Raw genomic sequence first — 26,769 nt, forward strand, 5'->3', positions numbered from 1 at the left:
AGTCTTGAAAACCTTGAGCAGGTGTCCAAATAAACCTGTGTGCCCATATTCCTGTGGAAGAGCATACTCGGGTAAGAAAATTCTGAGGGAGAGGAAAGCTATGTATATGCCTTTTAAAACAATGTCATTCACAAAGGAAGGATTGGCATGAGCGGCGGTACTGAACTCCAAAGGAGAGCTGAATCCATCCTTATTGCTGTGATTTAGCAACCTGTGAGGTTTAAATTGTTGTGCAGAGAAAAATTTGATTTGGAGTAAGTAGTTGATGGTACTTTTGCATCAAGCTTCTGCAGGTAGTTCTGGAAGAAGCGAAGAGAAGGATCCTGAAGAACCGAAGGATTGCTTTTGCAGAGTTGGATGAAAAAGCCTTGAGCAGAAGTTTCTCAGGCTTGATATTCCCCTGTATGACATTCTTCTTGTGAAGGTACCTAAGTCCTTCCACAACATCTCTTTGGCTTATTACTTTACTGTCAGTGAACAAGCATGCTACATTTGTGCCATGTACAGCAGGCCGTTACTCTGTGAAGCGCTTTCAAAAGGTTCAATATCATCTTTGTGGGAAAGCTCTCCCTTTCCTTCTCAATTCCACTTTCCTCAGTTGTTATGCAGAGATGCACAGAAAATTCAGTTTACACGGTTCTCCCTTTCTCCGTGTGCAGCATCCATACTGAGAATAATAATCATCTATTCCTGTTGAATTCACATAGTTAGAGCTCCCGTCCCCCTCGATCCTCTTCCCGTGATGCTTTTTCTCCCCAATCCTCTCTTCCTTCCACAATAGGACCTAGAAAAGCGGCCCCTTTTTTACAAAAAAAGTGGCCTTCTTCCCCCCCCTGGCCTCAATACTTCCTAGGTCCCCTTTTTTATTTCGAGCCCCTTCATAGTTGGATAGCATTCGCAGCTTTGCATTCATCCTAAGATATTCTTGCCCCAATTGCTCAGAAGGTATTTAACTAATATTAGTGAAGGCATTAGCTATGTTTCTACCAGATTAGGGGTTAGCCACGCGATTCCAGAAGTTCGTTATTTGTGGTGGTTTTATTGCAAGATCAGGCTTGCCCTTCCCTTTATTATTTCTGACAATCTACCATGCTTTCTCTGCATTTCCTTTGACTTCAGCTTCATGAGATATTGCTGCTCTCTTGGATTTGACATTGTCTGCCCAAGAAGTTTTTCCCTCTTCCTGATTAGCTTCTCCTTTTTTGTTTTGTGCTTCGCGACATTCACGAAATTAATCCCATTGACAACAACTGTGGCAGGATCCTGAAAATCTACTCCATTGGAGTTTGAATTGCAGTTTCCTAACATAAGACACTTCCACATTCAAGAATTCTGGTTGCAACTCATTGGTATTCTAGAGAAGACATAATGCACGATTCCGCAAGAGGCTAGCTAGAGGAGGAAGGCATAACAGTTTGCCCAAACCATTAGCAATATTAGGCAACATATTCCATAGATATACAAGGAGTTCAATAATTTCCACCCATCATAGATACAAGATTCAAAACCCCAAAAGTAAACTCCTTAAGATTGTACCTTATTAACTGTTTCTTTAGTACTGAAGACCACCTCGGAAAAGCCTTGGGCACAAAAATAGATTTGATGGATCATAAGTCTAGCATCTTGAAGGATTGTTGTGTTAAACCATGTTGCCACCTCCATGGGCTTCGGGTTTCGCCCAGTAAAGAAAGCCAGGACTGCTTTACCTTGGAACCTCAAGTACATTGGTGCAAACAATTTTGTCGCCATCCAATGCGATTTTCATCGAAGAACTTGAGTACTTGGAGAGTAGAAGACAATGAAACTTTGAATTATCCATCACTTTACTCCACCTCTTTTGGTTGCTTCAGCATGCAAGACTTCTCCTATTTCTAAGGTTCCATTGGCACCAGAAGCCTTAATCCCCCTAACAAACATGACAGCTTCCACAGTCAGACCTTCCACTTGCATCTGTTCCAAATAGTTCAGCACTTGTCTACGAAGCCGACATTCTACATATCCTGAAAGCTTCGCAGTCCAAGAAATTGTGTTTCAAACTGGTAGCCTGTCAAAAACTTGGCAGGCATCTCCATGAAAGCCACATCTGGTATACATTTCTACCAGCATGTTTCCCCACAGGGAACTCCCCTTTCAAATCCCCTTTGAATTATTTGAGCATGCATTTCATGTCCTGTTTCCAAAGCTCCTGTAATGCTACAAGTTTTCAAGTTGCAAAGATAAATGAAAGCATCTGGACGCACCTCATCATCAGGCCCATGTTCAGCATATCCTGCAACCAATGCATTCCATGAAATAGAATTCCGCAGTGGCAGCCTTTCAAACATGTAATGTGCTTCTGCCAAGAAGCCACATTTAGCGTACATGTCACCAAGAGCATTACAGATAAGTTCCTCTTGCACCAAACCCCTCTTCACTATACTACACACACAGAACAAAATGGCAAACACAATAACTAAATATGTACAAAGTAACAAATGTCACAACACAACTTTTTGGTGGATTCCACATCTCGGATGCGCAGCAGTACGACAGCGTGAGACGACAGAGGGTGGGGTGAGTAACCAACCTTTTTTCCTTCAATCCAAATGAGAGGTGAGATGTATAAATGGAGCATTGCATGCATGGGTTGGGTCTCTCAATGCATGAAGTAGGATTTTTTCTTGTTCATGGCATTCTAAGGCACCCTAGCCTTTCTTCTCATACTATATGCTAGCAAAAGACAAGATGCACGATTGCACAATTGCGCACGAGGAATACAAATATTTGCACAAGTGGCAGTAAGGATGACATCAATGTATGTGAGGAACTACGTTGTCCTCCTATATCTATCAATAGAGCATGCAAGAGAGGGGGCAGAGCGTAACCAGTACTTCCTTCATTTAATAGAGAGGTAAGGATTAAGGGACGTTATGATATCTGGTGATCAGATACATTTCATTTTCCCTTTGCATACATAGGACGGGGCTATGTCATCACATCAAGACACATTACTCTATTATGTGCATTGTTCTATAAGGCTCCTTGGTCTTCCTACTTGCACCTATGTCTGATGGATTGGGACACACTGATGCAATATCAATTGTGCACACTGGAATACTCCCTTTGATCCATACCTCTTGTCCATTTCTTAACTAGGTGTGAGATATGGATTCCCTTCAATTCTTCTTTGAGATATGGGTCCTCAAAATCGGTGGACTTCATTGACAATGTTACCCCTTGGATACTGCTGCATGGTCTGGAGTATTGTGGCAAGCTGTGGTACCTCCTGCAAACAAGTTTGACATCCAACGTGTCAACGAATGTCCACCTCAACCATATGCTAAATGGACCAAGTAATTCTAACCCTATCTCTTGCAATATGTGTATATCATGTTTTAAGTGTGGGGATATACGAGTTTGGTCTATTGTCAAGAGTTAGGCCCCTACCGATCAACAAAACCAGTCCAAAAAGTTTTAATTATGGGGATGTGAAAAAAAAGAGAGATGGACGAATTCGTGCACATCGTGATCCGAGAAAATCACAAAAAAATATTTATCTAACACTTTGTTGATTTTTTGTACATTTGGAGGTTTGAAATAAAGAAGAGGCTAGGAACAACCTCTTGGGAAATCCAAGAAATAATTGGATGGAAATATTTCATGGACCGGTTTACCAAGGGGGTTGAAGAGTAAAGATCAATGGAGGAAGGTAAAGGGAAAATGTGTAATGTGAAAAGAAAAGACATGAAATGGATTTGGAGCCATCCAAAGGACATGTGAGGCTCATAATGTCATGGCTTTGGAGCCTAATGATAATTCAAACAAATGGGACCCTTTTTGCAAGTATTAGTGGAAGAAAAATCAGGCACATGATTTTGTAAGATTTATTAAAAATATTTTCACTCTAATCGAAAACAACTTTTCAACATGAAAGTTGTAGCCCGTGAGCTGAAGTTTTGGTTGGTATTTGTTTATAATTTTTTGGAGCTACGAGTTGAGAGATATGGACAAAATGGTGGACGCCAACTTTTTCCAACTGCAGTGGAGACCACCTCCCAATTTTATACACATCCACACTTTCTTCCCCACACTTAACACTTCCATAAAACATCATTCATTAGACTCCCAACCCTTTCCCCTCTCTTCTCCTCTCTCTCAAGCTAATAAACCATTAGAATTTCCCTCCTAAATCACCCTCAAATCATCCTTAATTGTAGTAGTAATGTATGAATTCTCACTATCTCTCTTCATTATTGCTAGATATGATCTTATTTTATGAAGATTCTCTATATTTTTTTATAGGAGAGCTCTTGGACTCAAGCTATGGGGGGGAGAATGGAGGCAACTCACTTATGATGGAACTTGATTAAGTACAAAATTGGTCAACAAAACATCTAGATGGAGCATCCACATTGGTGGAACCGCCTTAATGCAGCTTTGGTGGTGTTAATCATTCCTATTCTATCTTAGCCTCCTCCCTAAACACCCTCAACGTCTATATAAAGAGGCGTTCTCCTTTGTAATTTGCAAGAGAGAGCCAAGAGGCCTTCTTCAGCCCTATTGAGCCTTCCCCATTCTCTCTCATGAGCTCATGCAGTTCATTCCCTTACTATAGCTTATGCATGTTCTATAGTGTAATAAGCCCATTTTATTGGTGCCCATATTGTGTATATTGGTTATGTCTTGAGGGTTCTCCATCTCTTGTGCCCTCTTAAGTTTTATTGATTTATCTATTTTTTGTAGTTCTCTCTCTCTCTCTCTCTCTCTCAGTTTTCCTCTCTTCTTTCTCACAATCTCCTCTCCCTCTTGCATAGCATCCTAGTCCGCTCTTCCATGACTAGGTGGTGCCCTTACCTCATTCACTTTGTGACAGAAGGGAATTTGGCATAGTATAGAGGCTTCCATACCGAATTTCCTTCATCATAAATTAGTGCCCCCGCTGAGGACATTCTCATCCACAATTCTCTATCTCCTTATGCGGGATGATACAACACATAGTGGTGCATCCTCTACAACAAGTGCTCCAAGTGGCTCTTCTCCAACGCCTTCACCAACTCTTTTTGAAGCTGGTCGAAGTCCATGACTCCCACAATGGTCTCCCAAGAAAGCCCAAGAAAGGAAGTATACCTATCGGATGACAGCACATATGCGGGTAAAAGGTGTTCATCTTAGAAATTCCATTCTCTCAGAATGGAAAAAATCATGTTGCCATCAATTGCTAGATCTCATAATTGTGGTGAGTGTTTTGCAAACAAAATGAAGGCCCTTCCAAGAGGTCCTAGTCTCCAAATCATCAAATCCCTCTCTCTCTTGCCTAATCCACATCAAAGGAGGACAACTATGCATGAACGGTGTGGAGTTTTGTAGAGGTGCAAAGTATGGAGACTACCTTCAACTGTTACTAGCTCGAAGGTTGGGTGTGGTTGAAAAGGTGGCCATCACACCTTATGACATATATGTCGCCGAGGATGGACACACTAAGGCAAGAACAATCAGTGGTGAGCAAATTCATTGTATAGCAAAGTTGGTGGGTTCCAAAAAGAAACACTCTGGGAAAAATCCTTTATAATTCAAGAAAGTGCATTCCCTCTACTCCCTTAAGTAGTCTCCACTTATGAATAATAATAATGGCCCGAATTTCTACACCTTCCACTCTGTACAAAACATCCGAGTTAATGTATGCATTAGTAGGAAGATTTTCTTCCTGCAGCGTCTTGTCATGTACTTTGGGGCTGAAAGATTAAGGAAGATTCTTGTATCACCACAACCTATAATCTTCCCAATGCTAGACTACAATGCATCCTTCAATGTACATGTTTTTATTTTATTATATATTTTCTCATGAATCACCGCGAGTTGTATGGACCAATCCAACTTCTTGCTATGCTAACTGTGCATATTGTAGCCAACACAAAGCTTAGATTCCAAGGCATTATTATAAGCATACTGAGACCTAGACGTCTTGCTGAAATTATTGCATCTATGAACCCATTCATCCTTTCCCTCATAAAATACAATTTAAGTCTAGACGTGTTTATCGTTGTACTCTACTAAGGCAACATGGCATTTCCAAGCTTCTTTGGGCGCAATGGAAAAAATGCAGTGGATTTTTTGGACGACCTTGAGATGGCCTTCCTTGTCTCTGGGAGGGATAATGAAGCATTAAAGTTGAGGGCTTTTCCTTTGGTGCTCAAGGAAGAAGCTAGAATGTGGTTCCAAACTCTAAATCCAGCCCAAAGAGCTGAATGGAAGGGATTGAATGTAGCTTTCTTGCAGAGATTTCATCAAACTAACTCAACTGAAGAGTTATGGCAACGGCTTTTGGCCCTCCATCAAAGTGATCCTTATGGTTATGAAACTTATGAGGAAGGGTTTTTGAAGCTTTGGGGGCAGTGGTCAGACTCACTAAATCCTGGTAAGAGAGCTCCAAACTGCCTTCAAAAGGATTGATTTATTTCAAGTTTGTACCCCTTGCTCAAGGAGAAGGTAAAGGTGAAATTTCCAAATACTTTTGAAGATGCTTTGAGAATCACTAGGGAAAAGAATCAAAAGATTCTCTACCAAGCCCAAGCTAGCCAACCAGTTTTGGGAAACAACATCACAACTATGGAGGCCTCTCAAGTTCCCCCAAATGTATCTAATGCACCAGGCCGAGGTCAAGAAGACGTGATCCAACAAATAAACAATCTTACTAATCAACTAGAGGGTTTGAGAGTGAATCTTGTGCAAGGTGCAAGAAGATCTATCAAGGGGAATGGTGGGAATTGACCACAAATGCGGCGACAAGCAAGGGAGATCTTGTGGCCTCTCAAGTTCCCCCAAATGTATCTAATGCACCAAGCCGAGGTCAAGAAGACATGATCCAACAAATAAACAATCTTACTAATCAACTAGAGGGTTTGAGAGTGAATCTTGTGCAAGGTGCAAGAAGACCTATCAAGGGGAATGGTGGGAATTGACCACAAATGCGGCGACAAGCAAGGGAGATATTGTGTTATAACTATGGAGAAAATGGACATGGTATGTACAATTGTCCTCATCCTAGAAGATATGATCACCCTGCCAGAGGTCCTCGACAACAAGTAAGCCCTCCTCGTGCTAGGAATCAAGAGAAGAGCAGTCACGACCTGCAATTTTACAACCACCTTATGTTCAAGCTGAAACCCCTGCTGTTCAACCAAATGTTAATGTCATAAAAATAGAGGAGGTGGTCAGGGATAGAAGGCTCCAAGAAGAAATAGCGAGAGGTAAGATGAAGGTAGATGTAGTAGAGATCATGCCTATCAAGCATGTACCTGTCCAAACTGAGGCAAGCAAGGAAGAAATCAATGAGGCAAGTACATCATGGGCACCTAGAGATGAAGGGAAGAAGAGAAAGACTCAAACTAGGTCTAAAATTGATATCTCTGACTTCCCTTTAGGTTCTCGGACACAACCTTATGATCTGATAGCAGATGTGAGCTCTCAAGGGAAAACATTTACTTGGCCACAACTACTTCATGCCTCGCCAAAGCTACGACGATAATGGTCAAAAATGGCAAGCACAAGGGTAAGGCAAGGTAAAATGGTTAGTGCAATCAAGGTATATGGCCTCATAGATATAGTGCCTTTAGTGGAGGCTCAAATCGAAGGTCAACAGATTTGAAAAACATACATCAATAGTGGAGCAGAGGTTTGTGTCATGACACAAAAGCTTATGCATCAATTAGGCTTAGTAATGAAATCCTCAACCTTTAGGGCAAAGATGGCCAACAATGATGCAGTCACATGTGTGGATGTAGTGAAAGCTTTGAGAGCTTCTATTTTTGGAATCACTGCACCAGTGGATGTTTATGTGATGCCAGTATAAGGGGAGAAGGATTTCCCCTCATCCTAGGGAGACCTTGGCTTATGGGCATCGAAGCTAGGCAAGATTGGGCAACAGGGGATTTGGAGTTGAGGCCACCTAAGGTGGATGGCCACAATCAAAAGGTGGTTTACAACTTGAAGAGTGGGCATCAAGAGAACCTTGAAGTAGAAACGTCTTCCGCCGATGAGTGGAGATCAAGTGGATGTTTCTCATCGGTAGAAGAGGAAGATATTTCAAGTGGAGAGAGTGATAGCACTCTCGAAGTTATGGGCGTTGCCTTAAAGGAACCTACCTCATCAGAAGACAACCCAAGAATCCAAGGAGGAGATGTGTGGGATGCTAGCCTAGAGAAGATGATATCCAAGGATATAAAGGATGAAGAAAGAGAGGGTTATGTGAATGTTCTCAAGAAGCATGCATCATTGTTTATTTCTGATTATACTCACATTACAAATTTCACTGTGGTGAAGCATCACATCCAACTCAAAGAAGGAAGCAAACCTGTAGTACAAAGATTGAGAAGACTGGGAGTTGTGCAATAGGATGCACTGTTGACAGAGGTGAAGAGACTCTTGAATACAAGATTCATATACCCAGTGGAAGATTTAGAATGGGTCTCCCTAGTAGTAGTGAGGCCAAAGAAAAATGGTAAGTGGCGAGCATGCATAGATTACAAGTCACTAAATGCTGCAACAAAGTGGGACCACTTCCCTCTCCCATTTCAGGGATGAAATATTGAATGAAGTAGCGGGACATGAGCGGTATACAGTGTGTGATGGCTACTCTGGCTACTTCTAGATTCGCATTGCAGAGGAGGATCAAAAGAAGACCACTTTCATCACACCATGGGGTTGTTTTGCCTTTCGGTTCATGCCCTTTGGTCTCACAAATGCCCCACCAACCTTTCAACGATTCATGAATATGGTCTTCCAACCTTACTTTGGTAAGTCCATAAGGGTTTTCATAGATGACTTTTGTATTTACAGCTCAAGGAACATACATCTACACAAGGTTGATGAAGGATTTACTCGCTTAGCTAGGTTGGGTGGACAACTAAATAAGGATAAACGTCACATTGGGGAAAGCAAGGTTACACTACTAGGACATGTAGTGTCAATTGAAGGAATGGAGGTAGATCCAAAAATGGTAGAAACATTGCTAGCTCTACCTTTCCCAACCTCCATCAAACAATTAGTCTCCTTCTTACAAAAGCTAAGATATTTGGGTAGAATTATACACTTACTCTCTCAGGCCATATATCCCCTGCAGCAACAACTGACACGCCAAGAAACACTTGTATGGAGTGAACAAAGTGAAGGAAAATTTAAGGAGATAAAGAAAATGTTGGGGTCACTTCCTATAATCCTCCAGCCTTGTTGGGAAGAAACATTCTTTGTAAACCCTAGCATGGGAGAAGAGGCAATTGGTGCTGCTCTCCTACAAAAAGATCCAAAAACATCCTTCATGAGGCCTGTGTATTTTGCTAGATGCCTCATGAAAGCCTCAGAGAAGGCTTACACCTCCAAGGAACAACTAGTGTTGGCCCTCATGTTTGCAGTAACCAAATTTCGGCCATATTTGCTTCCAAAGAGGTTTGTGATCATCACTGTGGAGGATATGTTTCCCTATGCACTACAATATATGGAAATCTCTGACAAATTAGCAGAGTGGGTGGTCCGAATTCAAGAGTTTGATTATACAGTGCAGGTTGAAAAAACAACTCGAGCATGCCTGGCTGATATTTTGACAAAGAGGTGCTATGAGAAAAATCTCAGGGTGAAAAGAAAGGACCTTCCACCACCCCCATCCATAAAGACTCTTGTAGATGCTTATAGCCTCTACTTTAATGGTGCATACAATAGAACTAAGGATAAGGCAACCGCAGGCATTGTTGTTTTCTCTCCTTTACGAGAGAAAATCTATGGTGAAGGAATCATCTTGGAAGGTGTCCACTCTAACAATGAGGCAGAATATCAAGCTTTAATTCATAGTCTTTGCTGGTGTCTTAGTAATTCAATCGAGGTTGAATGCTTTTGGAGACTCCATGCTATTGGTAAGGCAGATGCAAGGTACATGGGCATGAAAAAATACAAGCCTCTCTAGTAAAATGAGAGAGGCCAAATCTCTTATGAGAAGGTTTAGGGAGGCACAAGTACATCATGTGCCAAGAGACCAGAACAAGGATGCCGATCATCTAGCATCATCAAAGCTGAATGAGTCAATGGTGGGAGCAACGGCTATCAAACCCCCACTTCAGCAAGGCAAGGAAGACTTAGAATATATTCTACACCTCTTAGAGCAAGGAGAAGCTCCCAAACACCTGATTAAGGGAGAAAGACAGTGGCTAGCTCGGAAGGCTACAAGATATCGCATGGTAAATGATAGTTTGTATTGTCTTGGTAAGGATTGTGTGCTTAGGAAAGTGCCTTCAAAGTGGAAAATTGAAGAAATCTTAAAATCTTGCCATGATGATGTGTGTGGAGGCAACTTTACACACGACATCACAAGTAGAAAGGTTCTACAAGCCGGCTTTACTTGGCCCAGTCTACACCGAGATGTCAAATATTGGTGTCAAACATGTGAAGAATATCAAAAATCAGGACCACGACGGCTCATAGTAGAACCCCAAACCCCAATCAAGGTCTATGGACCCTTTGAGAAGTTGGGAATTGATGCCATAGGGCCTCTATCACACACTCCATCAGGAAAATAGTATATTATCATGGGGCTAGATTACATGACTAGATGGGTCGAGGCTATGCCAACTAGAAGAATCACTGCTAAGGAAGTGAGTAAATTCATCTTTGACCACATTTGTTGTACATTTGGTACCCCTCTTGAAATACTATCAGATAGAGGACCAGGGTTTAGAGCTAACGTGGTAGATGAGCTCACGCAAAAGCTAAATATTCAACGATGACACTCTACCCCTTACTACCCTCAAAGCAATGGATTGGTGAAGAAGGTAAATGGAATGATTTGTAAAATTATCAGCAAACAGTTGCATTCAAGGCCCCGGGATTGGGACAAGCACCTTAGTGGAGCTCTATGGGCTTACAGAACCTCCTTTAAAACCATGGTAGGATTCACACCTTTTCATCTAGTTTATGGACAAGAGGCTCTTTTTCCTATTGAGGTGAAATTAGCTAGCCTTCGGATATTAGGTGGCACAGTAGGCTCTCAAAAGGAGAAGTTACATCAAAGATAACTGGACCTAAAGAGGCTACAATTGGATTGTGAAGAAGCCATCAACCACTACTCCCAGGAAGCGGAAGGTGAAGGGAAAATATGTAATGTGAAAAGAAAAGACATGAAATGTATTTGGAGCCATCCAAAGGGCATGTGAGGCTCATAATGTCATGGCTTTGGAGCCTTATGATAATTCAAACAAATGAAACCCTTCTTGGAAGCATTAGTGGAAGAAAAATCAGGCACATAATTTTGTAAGATTTGTTAAAAATACTTTCACTTCGATCCAAAAAAACTTTTCTACATGAAAGTTGTAGCGCATGAGTTGAAGTTTTGGTTGGTATTTTTTTATAATTTTTTGGAGCTACAAGTTGAGAGATATGGCCAAAATGGTGGATTTACCAGCTTTTTCCAACTGCGGTGAAGACCACCTCCCAATTTTATACACATCCACACTTTCTCCCCCACACTTAACACTTCCATAAAACATCATTCATTAGACTCCCGACCCTTTCCCCTCTCTTATCCTCTCTCTCAAGCTAATAAACTGATAAAACTGCAAGTAGAGGGAGACTAAGATGAAACAAGCACAATTTTTGGATCTCAAGTCAACTTCTCCTCCATTATTCTCCAACCATATCTCCAAAAACAGTCCACACACTAAAATGGTATCCTCAAAAGATAGATACCCCAAACTTAAGGACACTTTACATACAACCATATGATAAGGCCTAGACTATGCCTTAGACTTTGGCTTATTTCTCAACACTCCCCCTCAAGCTCAGAATGAGCTTGCAAAGGTAATATTCCAAGTGCACTCCTAAAGTATTCAAACTTATCTTTACCTAATGCTTTGGTAAAGATATCAACAACTTGGTCATTGGTCTTCACATGGACCAAGTCAATCTCTCCATCAATGACTTTTTCTCTAATGAAATGATAGTGCACTTCTATGTGTTTTGCTCTTGCATGGCAGACTGGGTTCTTTGCCAACATAATGCTGCTAACATTGTCACAATACATAATGACTCCACCATCAATCTCTATCCCCATGTCATATAGGATCAATCTCAGCCATGTCTGCTCACTTGCTACCAATGCAATGCCTCTATACTCTGCTTCAGTGCTTGATATAGCAACTATAGGTTGCTTCTTACTACTCCAACTTACCATGGCTGATCCAAATGAGAATGCATAGCCACTAGTAGATCTTCTATCCATAGAGCTACCTGCCCAGTTTGCATTTGAGTATCCAAACAATGTAGGCTTGATTCCTTTTTCATAAAACAACCCAAATCGAGCTGTCTTCTTCACATATCTAAGAACTCTTCTTACTACATCCAAATGTGATTTGCATGGTTTCTGCATAAACTGACTTACCAATCCAACAGCGTAACTCAAGTCTGGTCTTGTAATAGTCAAGTAGATAAGACTACCAACCATTTTTTTGAACATAGTAACATCCTCAACATAAGATCCATCATCCATCAACTTAGCATTTTGATCCAATGGTGTATCAACCGATTTGCATCCTGTCATGCCATACTTTTCCAACATCTCCAATGCATATTGCCTTTGGATCAACCATATACCATGAGGTGTGTCAATAACCTCAATACCCAAGAAGTATCTCAACAAACCAAGATCCTTTATATCAAACTCTTTATGTAACCCATACTTGACTTCAGTAATCTCCTTCTCAAGTGTACCTGTATAATGAAATCATCAACATAGATGACCACAACAACCATACCATCTTCTGTATGCCTCACATCAAGTGAATAATCAACTTTGCTCTATTGAAATCCCATACTGCATAAGAATTTGTTGATTCTATCACACCATGCTCTTGGTGCTTGCTTCAGTCCATATAAAGCCTTCTTCAATCTGCATACATAATGTGGGTATTTTGGATCCACATAGCCCTCTGGTTGATCCATGTACACTTCCTCTTCTAAGTTGCCATTCAAAAATGCATTTTTTGCATCCATTTGATAAAGCCTCCAACCATAGATAGAAGCCAAAGCAATTACCGATCTTACTGTCGTCATTTTAGCTACTGGACTGAATGTTTCTTCATAGTCCAAACCATAAGTTTGTGCATATCCTTTTGCAACTAGCCTTGCTTTATACCTTTCAAGAGAACCATCCGACTTACGTTTGACCTTGTAAACCCATTTACATCCAATGGACTTCTTGCCATAAGGTAGTTTCACCAAATCCCAAGTCTTGTTTTTGCTTACTGCATTTATCTCTTCATCCATTGCTTGTCTCCACTCTTTGCTCTCTACTGCTTCTTCAAAGCAAGTAGGCTCCACATGTTGTACATAAGAAACCATGTATGCATAATGCATCTTCATGAACCCATTATAAGTCAATCTATCAACTGGATACCTTACTCTTTCTGACCTTCTCAATTGAGGTGCACTGCAGTGTCTCATCTAATCTAGCATGTGGTGGCGCATACTTTCCTGCACTTCTAGTGCTAGGTGTTTTAACATGCGGAATGCCATACTCATCATCTATAGATTCATCTTCTGAACTTTCACTCATTGGTCTCTTACCTTTTGCAACTTCTGCACTCCTTTGTGCATTTCTCAATCTATCACTCCATGGACTATAGCTGCCACTGCTTTCCACATTCTCTTGAGGTCCTAAAGCATCTTCCACATGCCGATTTTCAGCCTTGCTGTTTACTGAAATTTTCCTTCCATAGCCATTATCATCATTGCTTTCATAGGAATCAACATCCACTGCAATTTTGTGCTTGTACCATGACTCATATTCACTGAATTTGACATCCTTGCTTATGTATACTTCCTTATCACTGGATCATAGCATTTGTATCCCTTCTTCTCATCAGGATATCAAAGGAAAATGCATTTTACAGTCTTAGGTTCCATCTTCTTTCTCAAATCATCCGGAACATGAACATAACAGACACATCCAAAGACTCTAAAGTATGCAACAGTGGGTTTCATGCCATACATTCTCTCATATGGTGACATATTATGAATCAAGGCTGTAGGTGTTCTATTCATAATGTGAACTGCAGTATGCACTGCTTCTGCCCAATATGACAATGGCATGTTCATTTGGTTCATCATTGCCCTTGCAACCTCTGCAATAATCCGATTCTTCCTTTTAGCCACACCAATTTGTTGAGGTGTATACCTACATGTCAATTGCCTTTTGATACCATGATCTCTCAAGACGTCATAAAACTCATATGACATGTACTCTCCACCATTTTCTGACCTCAAACATTTTATGTAGCATCCAAACTGCTTTTTAGCCATAGATTTAAATTCCAAGAACTTTTCAAATGCTTCACTTTTATGCTGCATAAAGTACACCCAAGTCATCCTGCTGAAATCATCAATGAAAGTGATATAGAATTTATATTTTTCGCTCATGGAAACATTCTGACATGGGCCCCAAATATCTGAGTGTATTATTTCCAAAGGATAGCTGCTTATTCTCCCCCTCTTTGGAAATGGCAATCTGGACTGCTTGCCAAATTGACAAGCCTCACATACATGATCAAAATTCACATATCCTAAATGCGGTAAACCACGGACTATCTGTTTTGATTGCATTTGCTTCAATCTTTGCAAATTAACATGACCAATCTGTCTATGCCATAATTCCACATCCTTATCTTACCCATGTCCTCTCTCAACATACATAGAGTTTTGAATCACTGGGGTACCTGCATCCAAAGCAAACAATCTCCCTTTCTTTCTACCATGAGCAATCACCCTGCCAGTTCTCCCATTTATGGAACTCTTCAATGAAACATCCAAACTTATTGACTCTCACTTACAATCCTTGACCAATGCTAGGCTCTTAGTTATTGTGGGCACATAAAGTACATCACCAAGCTTGTTCTCAATCCCATCTTTAGTAACAAGTGGCACACTACCAATATGAGTAATTTTGTGTAAAGTATCATCACCAGTGGCAACATATTCATCATTCTGCACTTGCTCCTTACTATCAAACCACTCAGCATGATGAGTCATGTGGTTTGTAGCTCCTGAATCCAAAAACCAGTCATTCTCACGAGGAGGATGAGTCATGCTCCCAAGCACATGCTCCATAGCAAATAAATAACCTCTAGGCGATCCACCTCTAGGTCCATAACCTGTACCACCATAAGTGCCTACATAGTGGCCATATTGGGTCCTTCCACGATCCCCAGACATAGCATTCTATTTTTTATAACAATCCTTCTCAAAGTGACCAAAATGCCCACAATAATGACAAGTTCCATCTCTTTGTGAAGAAGGACTAGACCATCCTCTACCTTTAGGGAAAGATCTCCCCTTGCCTCTATGCATGAAGTCACCACGACCAAAGTTACCTCTTCCACAAGCAAAACCATAATTATAGGACCAGGTGAAGAGCCTCTAGCTCTAGATGAGCTGCCACGACCTCTCTGGTGATAGAAAACACTATCTCCACCTGCATTTTTGCCACTGCTAGATGCATTCAATCCCAACTTGATTTCTTCTGTAAGTAGCAATCCAATAAGCTCCTCAAAGTCAGGAATAGAGCCTCCCCTAACGGAAATAGAGGTATCCAAAGATTTAAAAGCTGGTCCAAGCCCATTTAGTGTCACTGACACTAAATCATCATCATCAACAGGTGCATTAATGGATGTAAGGTCTTCTAAAATTTGCTTGATTTTTGCCACATAGTCACTGATACTGCGATTGCCTCTCCATGCACCATGTAATCTCTGATTAAGTTGTATCTTACAAGCCTCTGTACATGTTCCATACATCTTTTCTATGATTTCCCATGCCTCCTTACAAGTGCTTTCCTTTTTTATATGAGGAATCAATGTTTCTGAAATACATATGGAGATCCAATGCAAAACCTTCCTGTTCTTCCGAGTCCAATCCTTGTACGCTTTCTTTTGCTCTTCAGTTGGATGTTTCGGAACTTCTAGACATTCATCATCACCTCTTATGAGATCCCATAGACCTCTACCCATCAAAAAATTCTCCATCCTGTAGGACCAAACACTATAGTTGTCTTTGGTCAATTTGTCCCCCACGATCTGAGTGATCTGTGCTGTGTCAGACATTATGACTGCTGCAAATTCAGAAGAAAACAACAATACAATCTGTCCAGAAATGGTATTCAGCAATATGACTATCATATATGTGTCCAAAAACTGTCATATACATCCATCCATGATGCCAACATGTCATACATTCAGTTCCCAGCAATAACCATCCAAATCGGATTCCACACAATGTCTGTATGACCCAAAATGCATTAAAACATGGGTCTAAAGTTGACCACTTTTCCTGCAATTTTTAAATTTCTTTTGGCTCAAAAGGAAGAGAGAGAAGTCTTCTCCCTAATTTGTGTTCTCCTAGCTCGACCGACGTGAAGGAAGGATGGTGAATGCCAGTGCTCTTGCTGGACATGTCTAGCTCTTTGCTGCCCCAGCCTCTCAGAATCAACTCTCACTGGAACAGAGCACACCACAATCCTGCAAACGCTATGCCCGGACCACTGCTGTAAAGGCCTCTGTATTAGCCTGCACTCCTCTCAAACAGCGGCAATCAATTTCCAAGGCATCCTTGTTTGGTTCTTTTCCACGTGCTTGGTCTGGAGAAACATGGCGCTCCTCAAAGTGCCGTTCACATGCCTACAAGCCGGTCATTTGTGAAGCTGTAGTTGCTGAGAAGGAAGAAGTAGAGACTCCTTGGTAGGATGATGATGACGATGATGACTGTACTGGCCACAAGAAGAAGGAGACACTCTCTTTCCTCGTCTTTTGAATCGATGGCCTAAGAAGCTCTCGCAGCAGCAGCAGCTCCTCTGATGCACTGAGTAGGGTCGATGGCTCAGTGAAGTTCCTGGATCAATGGCTTATAATTAGGAAGACTAGGATTTAGGAGCATCTCGCCTAAATAACCAGCCATGGTTCTAGTTTTAGCTCTCGCTAATCTGCACGTTCCTCACAGGGCAGGTGATTTGACAATCAAATTCAAGTCGATGCTTGTACCGGGCAAAATACAGCATATCGTGAGCCCTGGCAACCTTTGCATCAAGGAAGTCCATGATTATTTGAAGAGTCTATGCCCCGATGTTCATGTTGCAAGGGGTGAATATGATGAAGACTCAAGGTATCCTCGCCTCCGAGCTCGAGCAGCAGAAGCTCCAGGATGATCCACTGGTTGAGGACGATGATGACGATGCCCTTGAACTAGATGGGGAAGATGGTGGCCTTGCCAACGGAAAGGGAAACAGAGTCGCAGTGAGAAGAAAAGCAGAAAAGCAATGCAAAAGCTTGGCATGAAACTTGTGTATTGTATTCGGAGAAGCAAAAATTGAAAACCTCAGCACCCAATTATAGACACAGGCTGCTGAACAGTTTAAAGCCCCCGATCTGTCACATGAAATCATGAAATCATCTGCAGACTGAGCCTGAAGATGATGAAGAGGTGGACGAGACTCATGTTGAGCCTAAGGATATCGAGTTAGTTATGATAAAGGCTGGAGTATCACAATCTAAAGTAGTGTCTGCTCTGATACCAAATGATAAAACTGCAAGTAGAGGGAGACTAAGATGAAACAAGCACAGTTTTTGGATCTCAAGTCAACTTCTTCTCCATTATTCTCCAACCATATCTCCAAAAACAGTCCACACACTAAAATGGTATCCTAAAAAGATAGATACCCCAAACTTAAGGACACTTTACATACAACCATATGATAAGGCATAGATTATGCCTTAGACTTTGACTTATTTCTCAACATAAACCATTAGAATTCCCCTCTTGAATCACCCTCAAATCATCCTTAATTGTAGTAGTAATGTATGAATTCTCACTATTCTCTCTCCATTATTGCTAGATATGATCTTATTTTATGAAGATTCTCTATATTTTTTCATAGGAGAGCTCTTGGACTCAAGCTATGGGGGGAGAATGGAGGCAACTCACCTATGATGGAACTTGATTAAGTACAAAATTGGTCAACAAAACATCTAGATAGAGCTTCCACATTGGTGGAACAGCCTTAATGCAGCTTTGGTGGTGTTAATTTCTATTCTATCTTAACCTCCTCCCTAAACACCCTCAAGGCCTATATAAAGAGGCCTTCTCCTTTGTAATTTGCAAGAGAGATCCAAGAGACCTTCTTCAGCCCTATTGAGCCTTCCCCATTCTCTCTCATGAGCTCATGCAGTTCATTCCCTTACTATAGCTTATGCATGCTCTATAGTGTAATAAGGCTATGCTATTGGTGTCCATATTGTGTATATTGGTTATGTCTTTAGGGTTCTCCATCTCTTGTGCCCTCTTAAGTTTTATTGGTTCGTCTATTTTTTGTAGTTCTCTCTGTCTCTCTCTCTCTCTCAGTTTTCCTCTCTTCTCCCTCACAAGCTCCTCTCCCTCTTGCATAGCATCCTAGTCCGCTCTTCCATGACTAGGTGGTGCCCTTACCTCATTAACTTTGTGGCAGAAGGGAGTTTGGCATAGTATAGAGGCTGCCATACCGAATTTCCTTTATCAGTCGCAATCGTTGTTTTCAGGCAGTGAATAGCACTCCAAAGTGGGAGATCAAGAAGGAGAGATTTGGCAGAATTTTGGCCAGGGGTGCTAGTATTTTACCCCCCTTCTCAGAGCCAATGGAAGCATCAGATTGGCGGTCTGAGTAGCTTAGAGGAAGGCATTATTTTGTGTATGTTTTTGTGTACAAGGGATTTGTCTTCTCATAATGGAGAAATAAATTGACAAGCTTCAATTTTGTGTGTATTATTCTATGTCTTCTATTTTTTTCTACAATTATTCTTCCATATCTTCTATTTCTTTCAACCCCTTCTCTTCCATCTACTCCACTCCTTGAATCTCCCTTCACCCGCTGTCTCTTACCCCCGCGTTAGACTTTTGACCCCAAACACTCCAACAGTGGTGAACCCAACGTGAAAGTCGACAGAGCAGAGGTGTGTGTAGATGGGAGAATCTACAGCTTCAAGTGGTGGTGATACTTTACAACAAATGATTTCTTTGTTACAGCAACAACAACAGTAGTTGTTGTTGTTACAACAACAGATGCAAACTCGGTAGGAGGCAGAAATAATTGATTCCTTAGCCATGAATGCGTTGCACGCAGTGGGACAAGAATTGAAGCAATTTAAAGGTCAAAATGTTTCGGCCTTCATCCAGTTGTATGAACAAAAGATATTGTTTCATGGGGTACTGTAGTATGCATGGAGTCAGTATTTCTCCTGTTTGGCCATGCACACTTTGCATGATCGAATTGATGAGTTACATAGAAGAAAAGCTGATTGGGTAGCTTTTAAGAAAGATTTGAGAGAAGAGTTTTTCTTGAAAGATACTGGATTGATAACTAAAAAGACATTTATAGATTGGATTGAAAATCCCAATAAAGGGTTGGCTGCAACAACTTTGCTCCGTGAATTTCTTGCAGGAGAAGTTGACTGATCGTTTAGAATATGCCTCTTCTGAAACAGGGCTAAAATCAGATTGGGCTAATGTAACTGAAGCATTGCATATGTTGGTAAAGACAGAGCAGATGAAATTAAGATGGGGTACAGGCACCACAACTACTAGTGCTAAGAAGGAGGCTCAAATTGCATCCAAGGTATCTGTAGCTATGGCGGAACAATCATCTATACCTGTTGGTCCAGCTCTTAAAGGTGATGCTGTGGATGAATTAATCAAAGGCATGCGTGATTTGAGGATGGATTTGATAGATATCTATGCAAAGGTCGAAAAGTTGGATGTTAAGGTAGAAGAGAAGGCTCAGACAACAGCCCAGAGACCGTACAAAGAAGGATACAAGAGGAGATGCATTTGATGTGATAGTTTACAACATGAAAAGCGAGATTGTACAGCTTACCATGAAGCGGAAGCAAAAAGGTTAATCTTTTGGAAAGATGGAAAAATACATGTAACAAAAACTAGTCTACCAATAGAGCCAAATTTTGGAAATGGTAGAATGCAGAAGAAGTTGGAAGATATGGCTGCAAGGATAGCATTTGCTGCCATAGATGTAGCCACATAAGGGTTGAGAATTGAAAGGACTGATGAAGCTCATAAAGGAAGTATGGTTGAACCAAAATCTCATGTCTAGATGCAAGCATTAGATTGCATGGAAAAGGGAAAAACAGCAAAGTCTGAATTGGATGATGCAAGTTAGAGTATATGAGGGAGAACAGGATGGAGTGCACCAGTGGACTCATTTTCAGCCTATGCTTATTTGGCTGAGGTTCATAATCAAGAAGCTCTTGTGGAAGAAAAGAAAAGAGATGAGGACACTGCTGGTCCTTCCTCTTCAGGCCCATCTAAACGCATAACATGAAGTAAAATGGAGCAACAAAAAGAGACTAAAAAAGCCATACCTGAGCATGTTATGGATGATGCATCTCAAGAGAAGAAACTAGAAGGGCAGAAAAGGGGCAAGCAGCTCGATTACAGGTTACAATCAGATCTTGAGACTGCCACAAATCTTAAAAAAGTCTTGAAAGATCGCATACTTGGCAGTAGAGTGGAATTCACACTTGGCAAAGTTCTTGGAATCGCAAAGCGTGAATTTCATGATGCAATCATTGATATGCTGAAACAAAAAAGACAATTTGATGGTGAGGTTTTGTAAGCATTGATGCAGGTTGATAAAGACGTAAAGAAACATCTTCAGAGGGAATATGATGATGTATGTAATGTTATTTTGGAACAGGCTGATGTTGAAAATGGGTTAGATGGAAGTATAGACAGCAAGCTTGTGGCCGAAAATGGTATTATGGGCAACACTAAGCATAGAGAAAAGGCTATGTATAATAGGGATGTCCATCAACAAGCACATGAAGAAGAAGATGTTCATTTTATTCCAAGCGGTCATTATTCACGAACACATTGGGGTCGTGCTACAATAGAGACAATTGTTAAAGTGGGAGAAAGAGGGATGCCTTGCATAGCTCTCTTGGATCATGGTTCTGAAATCAATGTTATGGCATGCAATTTGTATGAGAATGGAGGTTGGCCAATTGATGTAGATCCAGGATGGCGCATGTGGGCAGCAAACAATTCATCAGGGGATCTTTATGCAGCTTGTTAAAATGTACCGGTGAGTATTGGACATGTTAGGGATGAATATCATTTTTTTGTGCAAGATTCATGTAGTTATCCAGTGATTTTGGGGCAGCCCTATATTTTAGAATCAAGGCTGAAAACAAAAGCCTTGGATGATGGTTCTTCATATGCTCGGGTTCGAAGTAAAGATAATACAAAGGCAGTACAGTTTCTCATTGTTTGTGTGAATCATCCCCGCAATCGGGAAAAGCTGCGGGATAATCCCATGCCACCTAATGCACGAGAGTTTAATGGTTTTTAGATAGCACTGTTGTAAGGGGAGGCTATGGCACTGCCTCTAGGAAGATAATTATGCCTCCAAGAAAGGGGGAAACTATGTTTGTATCAAGATTGTAGGAATGAACAGCATGTAGTTTTGGCAGTTTTAAGAATGTTTCAGCCATGTGCAGGGCTGAAAAAGAGCTGAAATCATATGGTTTGATGGTTGCAAATGAAGGTATTTTAGGGCTGTTTTTATGGCTAATTGATGTTGATACAGTGGCTGAAATTTCTATAGCAATTAATGCTAAAAGCATGGCAAAAAAATAGGTCATTTATGTTGGCACTTTAGAAATGTATGAAGTCATTCAAGGGTTTGCTAAGCATGAATGTTATGGGCTACAATATGGGCTGCAAAACAGGGATGAAGCAAGGGTGGATACAAAGTACAAAACTGTTGCAAAAAAGGTTAAGCATGTGGCTTTGCCTTTACCACCTGAAAGTGACGGGTTGGCTCAAAAAGTGACTCAACAGCCTAGTTTACGGGATCCACATGGAGTGGGACATAAATTTACATTTGAAACTTTACAAAACCTGAGAATTGGTGATACAAGCTTTCTTTTACTTGTAGAAACAGTGTGTTTCTTGCAGATGTTGGCAAGGCATGGGAAAGCCTTTGCATTTCAACTAGATGAAATTGGATGTGTTGATCTGACCATAGTTGCACCTATGGTGATCTTTACAGTACCTCATGTGCCATGGAATTTAAAGCCCTCTTCAGCTCCATATTCAAATCAGTGGTTTACTATTTCAAAGAAGAATGGTTCTTTGAGGTTTATACAGGATTTGCAACCAATTGATAAAGTCACCATAAGGAATGTTGGATCAGGCCCGATAGTGGATAAATTTGCAGAAGCATTTGCAGGTAAGGCAATTTACTCTTTGGGAGATTTATATTTAGGATATGATCAGTTTCAGTTTGCATTAGAAAGCCAGGATATCACTACCATATGAAGACACCACTTGGATTGGTTAGGATGTGTACGCTTCCACAGGGGGCAACCAATTCATTGGCGCATATGATGAATGCTATGCATAAAGTTTTGAAGGAGTATATTCCTCAGTTGACCTTACCCTTTCTTGATGATGTGCCAATAAAAGGGCGCGATATCCATGAGAAGAATGAAGAGGTGAATGATCAGGGATGTAGAGGATTTGTGGTTGATCATATTGCTGATTGTGCCAGGATTTTGAATCGTCTTGAAGAAGTGCATTTGACTTTGATAGGAGAAAATTTTATTTTTGGAGTAGAGAAAGTATTGGTTGTTGGGCACATGTGTGGACCATATGGAAGAAATCCCTCACTAGTAAAGATTGATGCCATAAGCAGGATGTAGGAGACATGTTCGAATGTATTCGAGGTAAGAAGATTTCTGGGTGCATGTGTCTATTCCCTGTTTCAACAGTAAGAAAAGAGCTTACAACCATGGAGAAGAAATGGGCAATAGAGAGAAAGCATCATCAGTGTTATGCTTCAGTGAGAACACAATTTTTGGAAGAGTTGTATGAGGATGATTGGCTGAAAATAGGTCAATATCTCAGTCTCATGACAAAGAAGGCTGAATGGTCTAAAGCTGAATTCAAAAGGATTAAAAGAAAATCTTATGGGTTTTTCTTAAAATATGGATGTTTATGGAAGCATGCAAAGAAAAAGAGAGGAGCTCCAGTACGTGTTTTGGGAGATAGGGCTTCTCAACAATAAGTGATGCAGGAGTTTCATGAAAGCTTATGGGCTGGACATAGAGGAGTTTGGGGCACATTTACCAAGATCAAAGAGAAGTATTGGTGGAAAAACATGTATAAAGATGTGGAACATTATGTGGAATCATGCAATGTCTATCAAATGTATTCCATGGTAAATCATAGAGATGGGTTGCAACCGACCTATCCATTGTCTATGCACTACAAATGAGTAGCTGATTTGGTTACCATGCCTACAGGTTTATGGAATATGAGATATCTTGTGCTTGCACGAGAAGACTTGAAAAATAAAGTGGAAGGTCGAGCTCTTAGTACAAAGACTACTCAAGCAGTTTGCATGTTCTTATTGGAAGAAGACTTTTGCAGGTATGGTTGCGTTGGTAAAGTGGTTGCTGATAGAGGAGAATTGGATGTGGATGAGGCTTATGACTTCTTTTCACCATTGGGTATCTAGCTGGCTTTAACTTCAACCTACAATCCTGAAGCAAATGGCAAAAGTGAAAGAGGTCATCAGCCTATCATTAAGGCATTAGTAAAGTCTCGCAAGGGCAGGATGAAAGAATGGCCAAGAATGTTACCCTTTGCTTTGTGGGCTTATAGGACCACTCAGTGTGCGGTTACAGGGTATATGCCTGTTGAATTAATGTATGGAAAAAAACCAATCATGCCTATTGAGGATACTATGGCTACTTGGATAGTTCTACCATGGGAAGAGGGTTTGAATAGAGAAGAGTTGCTAGTCCTACGCATTAGACAGTTAGAAAGAAGGCTTGAAGACATTGAGACAACCATGAAAAAACTGAAGACTACAAGGATCAAGAACAAGAGAAGCTTTGACAAGCGACACAAACTTCAACCACGAGCTATACAAGAAGGAGACTGGGTGCCAGTTTATGGTAGTAGCTTAGAAAATCAACATAGTGCCAGTCAGAAGATGGCAAAGCAGTGGTTTGGTCCATATGTGGTAAGGTTTGTTTTTGACAATGCTACCTATGCATTAAATGAGATGGATGGGAAAACTCTAAGGATTCCAGTGGCTGGAAAACATATCAAACTCTTTAAATGTAGGGAGTCTTTGGCATATGAGTTGAAGGAGCTGGATACTCAGTATGAACATGAGAATATGGAAGAAGAAGAGGTAGAAGATGAAGACATTGACGTGGCAGAGGATACTTCTTCTGACACTGCGGATCCATTAGACTTTGGCAAATGCCAGAGGATGTGCAGGCTAGGAGGGGGTGGATGTCGTGCCGCTACATGCACACCATGTGAAAAACTCTAAAGTACGACTTTCTTATTGATCTAGAGAGCCAATGCCATTTTTGGTGCTCAGATCGGTCGCTGTATGCTCACGTAGTGAATCCCGGAAGGTCCCCAAGAACAATGAACTCTACTTTTTGCACAAATTACAATGTAAAAAGCATGAATGACAAGAGCAAGAGACCAATTGGGTGCAATCTCCCCCCATGCCTTGTGTGAGTGCTTCACAAAGCATGTATTTTATGTATATTCCATCTTCATGCTCAATAATAGCCCGATTTACAAAAATATATCAAGCTTTTAGCTTTTGAGTTTGCTTTTACAAAAATAGGAATAAAGCTAATGGATGGTGCCCAAAGAGTCTGGCACGCCCAATACAATGTCCAAATAGAAATAACATATCCGTTGTCAAAGAGTTAGTGCAAGAGCTGCAGAACACGGGGTTCAAGGAACAGCAAAGGAAGAGTCTAACAAGAAGAACTCAAATTTTTGATGTCAAAGGTCATTATATTGCTTGTCAAAATGAGTTACAAGAAATTCATGTTCAGAATAATCCGAAGTATCTCATAAACTGTTTACATTCAGGTTTTTGAAGACAGTTATGCTTTTAGCATATAGGCTTGCATTCAGAATTCAGCAAGTCTGTGTGGAGGAAGGATTCAGTTGTCTTTGTAATGTCAAAACTTAGAATCATCAGAACAAACAGCTATGAGTTTGTCATCTTTCTCATCCTGTTTTTATCATTGGCATAAGACCAATTTTTCTTGTTCGAAGGAAACATCCACTGAAGAATTCACCATTCAATCAACCTTGATGTTTGTTGTCTACAGCTACAGTAGTCCTCCAGGCATACAAGGAACAGAAAATGTAGCCTTCGCATCATAGCCAGTGCCACCACCAGACTCTATTAAACCTGGCTATCTGAGCTGCATATACAGAACCACCACACAACGACTCACAAAAGCAAAATACTTCAGCCTCTTCTACCTCCAATAGAATAATCATACACGCCAACCACTGGATTCTACTCTTGGGCAGTCCATATCAAGATCAAGTAGTAGTACCATCACTGAAAGCTCTTTTGTTACAATACACACTTACAACTACCTCCTTTCTGTAGACACTGAAATCTGCTCTTGTAACAAGGCTACAAATTTACTTTAATTGTAGGCACACATTCACTCATCTGTCTGCTCCTGCATGTCAGAAGTCCAAAGCGTGAGGTTGTCCCGTAGAAGCTGCATGTTTAGCGTGCTGTCTTTATACGACTCCTCACCAAGGGTGTCAAGCTCTGATATTGCTTCATCAAAGGCCTGTTTTGCCATTGTACAAGCCCGAACTGGAGAGTTAAGAATCTCTTAATAGAAAACTGAAAAATTCAGAGCAAGCCCAAGATGGATCGGATGAGTAGGTGCTAGCTCTGCTGTTGCAAGTTCCTGAGCAGATTTGTAGGCAAGTAAGGTATTTTCTGCCGCTTCCTTACGCTCAGCACCCGTCTTGAACTCAGCAAGGTAACGATGATAGTCTCCCTTCATCTTCAGATAAAATACCTTCGATTCGGCAGCACTTGCAGTAGGAATTAGGTGACTATCCAAGAGCTCCAGGATGTTGCAGCAGATTTTGCTCAGCTCGGCCACCACGTTGGCCATGTACTCCTTGATGAGAGCGACATGCTCTTCGTTGCCCTTGCTCTCTTCCTTCTGCTCGATCGAGGAAACAATGCGCCAAGAGGCCTGACGTGCTCCGATGACGTTTCTGATTTTCTGACAATCACTCGTTGCATAGTTTCACGACAACTCTCCCTGCACCAGCTTCAACGGCTGGAAAAGCCTGTCTCCTGTTGAGCTAGCATGGAGATGGTCGAGGTTCATCCTCCCCTTGTGATCGGGCGGACCGAAGACGATTATTTACACCTTGATTACGACAACGATGGCAAATTCGGACGCAGCTATAGGGCTGGAGGGAGCTCGAGCAGCTGCCAAACGAGTCGCGGCTTGTACACAAGCATGGCTGATCCGCCGAGTTGCAATGGGAATCAGCAAATGGTCGAGTGTGAGAGGACGGAGGAGTAGGAGAAGCTCATATCCTCTTCCTTCTTAGTACCGTTCTCTCTAGACGGAGGAGCACGGAAGGAGAGAGATGGAGGGAGAGGGAGGCCCTGAGCAATCCTTTTCTCCATCAGAAGAATGCAAAGGCGACTGATTCCTTGGGTGTGCCCCCAACGGAGACTCTTTCTTTCGCGTGTAGATCCGTGATACACAGGTAGACCACACATCATCATCTCCAAAAACAGACTGAGCGAAAAAAAATGAGACAGAAAAAGCTTTTCCCCCCCCATAGGCCGTCCGATCTTCCCTCCTTTTTCCATTTGAATTCTCTCTCCCAATTAGTCTC

At 41.2% G+C, this 26,769-nt stretch overlaps 2 pseudogenes; one reads left to right on the plus strand and one right to left on the minus strand.

The window, feature by feature from the left end:
- The first annotated feature begins 17,126 nt into the window (after positions 1 to 17,126).
- LOC148037170 (nascent polypeptide-associated complex subunit alpha-like protein pseudogene) lies at positions 17,127 to 17,613 on the plus strand (annotated as a pseudogene).
- Positions 17,614 to 25,242: 7,629 nt separating this feature from the next.
- LOC148037171 (14-3-3-like protein pseudogene) lies at positions 25,243 to 26,246 on the minus strand (annotated as a pseudogene).
- Between the last annotated feature and the right edge of the window lie 523 nt (positions 26,247 to 26,769).

This window comes from Lygodium microphyllum, chromosome 4 (assembly GCF_053477565.2).
Source record: "Lygodium microphyllum isolate KBCC chromosome 4, Lygodium_microphyllum_v1.1.10, whole genome shotgun sequence".
NCBI lineage: Eukaryota > Viridiplantae > Streptophyta > Polypodiopsida > Schizaeales > Lygodiaceae > Lygodium > Lygodium microphyllum.